This window comes from Octodon degus, unplaced genomic scaffold (genome assembly GCF_000260255.1).
Source record: "Octodon degus isolate 3935 unplaced genomic scaffold, OctDeg1.0 scaffold00051, whole genome shotgun sequence".
Lineage (NCBI taxonomy): Eukaryota > Metazoa > Chordata > Mammalia > Rodentia > Octodontidae > Octodon > Octodon degus.
In genome coordinates, this window is record NW_004524627.1 from 10,456,809 (window position 1) to 10,464,635 (window position 7,827).

Here is a 7,827-nt window from a genome sequence, read left to right on the forward strand (position 1 = left end):
TCTCTCTCTCTCTCTCTCTCTCTCTCTCTTTCTCTCGCTCTCTCTAGTAGTAGTGGGGATTGAACCCAGGGCCTTCACACTGAGGTACATCCCCAGCTTTTTAAAAAATTATTTTCATTTTGAGATAGGGTCTTCCTATTTCATTAAGTTGCCTAGACTAGACTCTAACTTGCAATCTTTCTGCCTCAGCCTCTCAGAGTTCTGAGATTATAGGAATAAGTTACCATGGCTGGCTAGTATTTAATTTTTTTTTTTCTGCTCCTTTAATTCTGCTTAAGCAGTGCATGTAATCTGTAAAACATGACCAAAGCCATCAATTAATCTGGTCCAGCCATTCCTCTGGAACCTTCTCCTAGATCTGTTGTTCTTTCTAGAAGGTGTTATATCCCACCTTCCCCAGGTAGGCTGTAGGGCTGGCCTCCCTAGATTCCTTCTTGCTGCTCTCCCTCCACTACATTTCTAGATGTATTGTCTTGCCCCTTCTTCCTAGGTTCATTTTTTCCTTCTTTTTTGTACTTACATTTTTACCTAATTTCATACTCTGATAGATTCACAAGAAAACATAATAAAAAATAATTTTTTCAAGTCACTATGCATCTGAAAATATCTTAATTCTATGTATTTAAGTGTATTTCATTTAATTTGTGTTGTAGTATGGTGTCTTTTTCATTCCTTGTGCTGGATGTTTGATGGATTTCTTTTAAATGTTTTTGTACTTTTTAAAAAAAAAAAATTCTGCCATTACCTTCCCTTCTAATGTACTATTCTACTATCTGATTTGATCCTCTAATTTTCTTATCCTCATCTAGGATATTCATCTCCTTATCTTGTTTGCTGCTTTCTGTGATAGATTACCTTGTGTGTCATAGAGTATCTTCCAAGTGTTCTGTACATAGAAAAACTTCTGAATGTACAAAATTTTATCTCCTTCCACAGTTGTGTTGACATTGCTTCTTCATCATTGCTTTCTTCTGTGTTTTCTTCATGCACATGGATTTATGCCCTAAGTCTTTAGTTGTCACTTTGGTAATGATTGGCAGAAAAAGGATCTGAGAAGCAGTGCTGAGAGGAGAGGATAGGGTGGAAGTCCTGTAGTGGAGTGACCTGTGGTTTTGTAACTACTCAGCCCCTGATCTTAACTCAAGAGATCTAGACATACAATTGGGTTAAGTCATTTCACACTGATGCTTAATGACATCCTTAGTGTATAGAGGTAGAGGGTATTGGAAAGATGTCTGGATGGGCGTCTTACAAAGGCAGCTCAGATCCCTGCTCTGTATTTTATTAGCAAAGCCAACTTACTCAAGCCACTTAACAACTCTGAACTGCCACATTCTCTGTAAAAAGACTCTATTATACTTGTTGTTCCTATTAAAATAGGTCATTACTATGTGCATCAGATTAAGACAGATCATGTGTAAAAGTGTTGGTAAGCACTAGGCGTTACGTATATATTAACTAGAATTGACAATGAATTGGTAAACCAAGATCTAGTTGTATAACTGAGGCAAAACCTCACTTGCTTTTAGTTGAATTAAAAAAATCACTAATTTTGAAGGCTATAGAGCTAATATGAATATATTACTTTTTTTACTTTCTTTGCCAAAAATTATATCCCTGACTGAGAAACCATCTCCCAGGTTAAAGCTATTCTCCAGAGGAAGTTGTTGTTTTGCTCTTCTGCCTTGTTCTGTATCCTAATGATTAACAGGATTGTTAGCTACTCCTGAAAAAAGGAACTTTCTAGTCAGTAGATTTACTATTTTTGCAATATGAACAACCCAGGACCTCACCAAAGTGCTTTGCTAGTTGAACTGTGCCCCAGTACAAGTAGCTTTCTTTAGAGTTGCAGAACCCAGAGCAGCAGGCAAGCTTCTGACTACTATAGCACGTGCATCAGAAAAGCAGATGACTACAGGATTTATGACCATCCTGGCATGTCCTACCCCCATCTGAAACTAAAAATACTCCAACTTCCCAAATTCCTGCATAATCCTTATACCCAAGGGAAGATTTTTTTTTCAATGACAAGAGTTCCCACCATCCAGCTTAGTGCTCGTCACACTTAAAGCTCTTCCTTCCTCTGTTGTTTGACTTCTCAAGCTATTGGCTTCATTGAGCAGCAGCAAAACTAGGCCTTTCGCAGTTACAGTTACTCAGGGAGGCTCCATGTTTGGGGGCAGCATACTGGGTTTGTCATTTTCTGGTTACCTGTTCTTTCCACAACTCCTTCTTTATTTTTATTTTTACAGAATACCTAATAATAATAGAAAAGAAAACATTAGAAATGACACAAGATTTCACTAAGCAAAGTAATAGGAATTAAACAATGATTGCTGTATTACATGATGCTATCTTTAAATTAGTCCTTCTAAACACTGGCTATAGACTCCAGTTACACTGTGAAAGCCTTGAACCTGGAAACTCACTTGAGCTTTGTGAAGAAACAAGGATAAAGCAATATGTGCAGTGGAGAATGTTCCAAGAAATACAAACAAGCAGCGGGGGCAGCTCTGGCTCACCCCTCTGGAGAAGAGGAGCAGGATGCCCATGTGTGCTCTCAGGGAGGAACAATGGGAGCGGGAGTGCAAATGAATCACAATTGCCTCATGTTGTCAGGAGAAGGAATATGACTGACAGAGACCAAGGGCAGGATATGAAGTGACTAAGAACAACCAAATGGCAGGGTATGAAGCAGACGCTGCCAGTGTCTTTAGTACCACTCAGTGAAGAAGATGTCGGTGGGGGAGAGGGGCAGGGTATTACATCAGGTTGGCAGCCACCTTCTCTCCAAAGAGATGGCTTTATCCATTCACATAATTATCAACACCAAATAGGTCAAGACAACAAAATGTCCTTATCCTAACATCATGCTGATGAAAGAACACTGGCATGCATTCATTTCACAAGTTCCCTTAGGTGTCTGCCCTCACTGAGCTTACCTTCCATGAGAAAATAACCTTTTGAGTGATGCTTTGATCTGGAATGACAGGACTATGAGTTCAGACTGGCATATCTTGAGGCCCCCCCCTGGCCCTAGGTGCTTTAGGTGGGCTTTTGGAAAGTGAGTAGATTAGGGGACACTCAGCTGACTTTCTGGGAGGGGTTGGGATCTGTGCAGAAGAGGCAGGCCGCTGAGGGTGTGGCCTGGAAAGATTCATCACCCTCCCTAACCCTTGCTTGGCTCTCTTCTCTCATGCTGTGTCGCAGGTGGCTTCTCCCCGCCCTGCTTCTGTGCTGTGCCACACTGCCTTGGAGCCAGCTGACTATGACCTAAAGCCTCTATCAATTGGGATTCAAAATAAACCTTTCCTCCTGAAGTTGCCAGTGTTGGGTATTTTGTCAGGGTGACAAAGAAAGTGACTAAGACACACAGCTAATGGAGATGGCTTTCCAATTAAACTTCCCATAGGGACAGAATGGTTAATTAGCCAATTCAGATACCCAGTCCCTTTGGCACCTTGTAGATTAATTAATTACATTCTGGTCTCCTGTGAGTTTGGTTAGCTTGAACTCAGATTGTACTATGTAAATGGGGCTCTGAAGCCCAAACAACACAACTAGACCCTGGGAAGTGCTCAGGTTAATTTTCCTTAGCCACAGCTACTTCTCTAATGATTCCTTGTCCCTTTCTAACCTCAATGGAAATGTTCACTTTGTTGTTCACAATCATACTCTTGCATGTATAGGAACAAATACACATAAGCCACATATATTTATTCATCAAATACTTCTTTCAGGAAGAGAAAGGGAGAGGAGGTAGGATGTGTGGTTTTGCTTTTTCTATATTCTTTTAATCTCTTCCAGCAGCACAGGTGAGTCACTGTGTAGGGGGGCTTGTCACAGAGCACTCACCTCTCTGTGCCGACAGTGCTGAGCATGTGGAGTAATAGATAAACCTACAAAGACTGGCAGGATTTTCAGGCCCTGGTGGTGTTTTCTGAGGTGCATCGTGGGCATAGCCAGAGAACCCCGTGCAGAAATCAACTCACATGCAGTGCTGCATGTGAGTGCTGTGCTCTGTGGGGCTTTTCTCTCCCTTCCTAAAGCCAGAATTGTATCTTAGCATATGGATCCGGAAGAAAAAGACTTCATAAATAGCACTTCCATGCTTCTGGCTTATTGCTCTCCTTACATTCCATCTTCTCAAAGGAGGGACAGAGAAGCTTGGTGGGTAGGGCTTTTTCTTGCAGTACAATCTTCTGACAGTTGGGCCTCTTTCTGTATCCTGATCTTTAAGCATTATAGTAGATGAAATGTTTTGCTCATTCATTTGTTCATTCATTCATTCATTCACTCACTCACTAGCTACTAAGATCCTACAAAGGGTTAGGTCTGATTCTCTGGTTTTGCTGTGAGCAAAAGACAACAAACTTTCCCTTTACAGAACATATTTTTTTGTAAGAAGAAAGAGCAAAACCAAATATACAAGCTGGTGTATAGTATCTGGTTGTGATACAGTATCTGGTTAGGAAATGAAATACAGCAGGGCAAGAAGGTAAGGAATAGATATGGTGAGGGGATTCTGGACAAGGTAATAAGGGAGGCCACCTTTTCCTAAGTGATTTGTGAGTAGGAATCCTTATACTTAAGTTTTCCAACTTCCAAATATTATCTCTTCAACTAATTTGACCAAAATAACTTTAATGCATTATATATCTGTGCTTTATATAATACAGGAACCCAAAAGAATCTGATCTTTTCCTAAAGAGTCAGATTATTATTGGAACACTTGTCAATTCCATGGGCTATGACAGAGTGGTTCTCAAAGTGTGGCCCCTGGCCAAGCAGTGGAAGCCCTGAACTTATTAGAAATGAAGACTTTTTGGCCCAACCCTAGACCCATTCAGTCTGAAACCCCTGGGACCTCGTGATCTGCACTCTAGCCAGCCCTCTGGGTTATTCTGTGGCCCACTTAAGTTTGAGAAGGATTGGGAGGTGGTAGTGTAGTTGTTCATCTTCACAGCTGTTTAGCTTTTGGGTCGCTGTCTCCTTTCTGTAGGTTCCATTTCACTGCTATAGGCAGAGCCTATCCTCATTCTGCCATCATTATGCCTTCATTGCATTTGCATCTCTAATCATTACTTCTAATTTGTTCTGTACTATACTGAGAAACCAGATCCCCAGCCATGCTTTAATTATGTAGAAAGTAGAATAAATTCTAGGACTGCTGGAACCCATTGCTAGTACTTTGGCTTTTTGCATTCAAAACTGTCAGGATAATGGGAAGAACACAGGCTCTGGAGTCAGACAGGCTTAGATTTCACCACAGAATCTCACCAGCAGAAGATTCTACCAGCTGTTGAATGTCTACTCCAATTGTCTAGAAACAGGTATCCTTTGGGTCCATGTGAGATGAACCTGAGTTGAAGCTCCCTTGATCACCTGTGTTAATCAGGGGCTGTCTAGAAACTATGATCAGGAATTGACAAATACAACCACAAATGCTGATGCTGATAATACCCATGACCTGCTGCCACCAAGTGGAAGGTCCAGGAAAGCCTGTGGTGCAAGACAGTCTGAGGCCAAAGGCCTGAAACTTCAGGGAACTAATGGTGTGAACTGAAGTCTAGTGTGGAGGATGAGATGTCCCAGCTTGGATAATCAGGCAGAAAGAAAGGGGTGCAGATTTCTCTTTCTTATGATTTTCATCCTATTCAGACCCTCAACAGATTGAATGGTACCCACCTTCTCTGGGAATGGCCATCTACTCTAATAGGTTCATAGGTTCAAATGCTAGTCTCATCAGTAAACATCTTCTTCATAGGTTTACATAATGTTTTATCTGATCATTTTATAGACCAGCCAAATTGACACACAAAATTAAACATCATATCACCTGATCCCCACAGTCTTCCTTAGTTGGACCACAGTGATGTTTTGGATCACTTAGAATTAGCGACAAGAGCTCATTGCCTGGTAATTCAAAATTGATTATTTCCTTTTCTCAAATGCACAAGCACCCTGTTCAAAACAAAATTGTAAGTCTGGAAGAAAGATTAACAGTATAATTTTTGACACTGTAGCCAAGTCCTAAAGTGTCTAACAAATGCTTATTCTTTGCTCCAGAAAAAATTCACTAAAATTTTATCTTAAAAAGCAAAGAAAAATATATCTGAAGCAGGAGGTTTAGTTGAGCCTTCTAGTGTGGAGCCAACCTAGGCAATATAGTGAGACTCCATCTCTTAAGAAAAAACTAATTACAAAACTCTGCCTGGCCTAATATTGGTATTAGGAGTTGAGATCCAGACCATGTGCTTGCCAGGGAGTTATCTCTCTGGCAAAAATATTATTTTTGAACAATTAAGTACCATTCATCTTTTTAAAAATGTGTAATTTAATGACCACTACTACAAATAACATTAGTCATTTTTATTACCCTGAAAAGAAACTGCATATCTACCACCTGAATCCCCTTTCCCCTAGTCTTTTTTTTTTTTAAACGTAATACTGTTTATTTAACTTGGAAAACATTTCAGCATTCTAAACATACAAAAAAATAACACAGCATTGCAAATCGTGTTTAAGTACAGAAGCTTCTTGAACCTTCTCTGACTCTTTGCCAATGAAGAGTTCTACATCTTGAAAACAAATAGTTTAGCACTTAACTAAAAAACAAAACAGTAACGAATCCAAACACTTCTCATGCCAGCTGGCCCTCTCAGTCCCCAGCTAAGACAGGGCAGCAGGACGCTAGGTCACCATATACAGAAGCTAATGGACGCTGCCACAGCCACAGCAGCAACAGGTCGAAGGTCCCTTCTCAGTGGCATTTGCCCCCTCCCCCCCACCCCGGCCTCAGTGCCAGGCAGGAAGCATCGAGGGTTCGCCTGGGTTGCTTTGCTTTTTACAAACTCTAGATATGTACAGTTGGTAACTCAGGGTTTCTAGCCAATGACGTTACAGTTAACACCACCTTACAACTTAAAAAACGAACGCCAGGAACATCTCCAAATGCCTTTTCACAGCCACAGCAAAGTGCACAGAGCGAGGAGAACACAGGGTGCCTTTCAGTTTAAAAATGTTTGGAAATATGTACAGCTTTCATACAATTTCACAGCGTTCCGGACCCCCGTGGCCACGTTGAGCAACTACCGCCAACTTCCGGAGCATTTGAGAGACTACACGATCGCAATCCGGTTGGCATTTAACCTAAGAAACGGTCAGTCACGGCGCTCCCCTACTCTAAGGGATTCACAAAGAGACAAGTTTTTTTATTCATCCTCCTCCTCCTCTTCCTCCTCTTCTTCCTCCTCCTCCTCTTCTTCCTCTTCCTCTTCTACCTTTTTCCGGGCAACTTTAGCAGGACCTTTTGCACCATCGAACTTTCCTTTAGACTTATAGTCAGCCACGTCCTTCTCATACTTCTTCAGCTTCGCCGCCTTGGTGATGTACGGCTGCTTTTCACTGTCACTTAAATTATTCCACATCTCGCCCAGCTTTTTAGCCACATCAGCAATAGAGATACCAGGGTTGGTGGATTTGATCTTGGGGCGGAATTCAGAACAAAACAGGAAAAATCCAGACGGTGGTCTTTTGGGAGCGTTGGGGTCCTTTTTCTTCTTGCCTCCCTTCGCGGGTCCATAATCTTTCATCTCTCGGTCATAGCGAACTTTATCTGCCTTGGCCATTTCATCAAACTTCGACTTCTCTTTCCCAGACATTGTCTTCCACCTCTCTGAGCACTTCTTGGAAAATTCTGCAAAATTGACAGGGACCTCTGGGTTCTTCTTCTTATGCTCCTCTCTGCAGGTCTGCACAAAGAAGGCGTATGCAGACATCTTGCCCTTTGGTTTCTTGGGGTCCCCCTTAGCCATCCTGACTGTA

General features: G+C 41.5%; 1 pseudogene; it reads right to left on the reverse strand.

The window, feature by feature from the left end:
* Positions 1-7,214: 7,214 nt before the first annotated feature.
* On the reverse strand, positions 7,215-7,827 carry LOC101569858 (annotated as a pseudogene).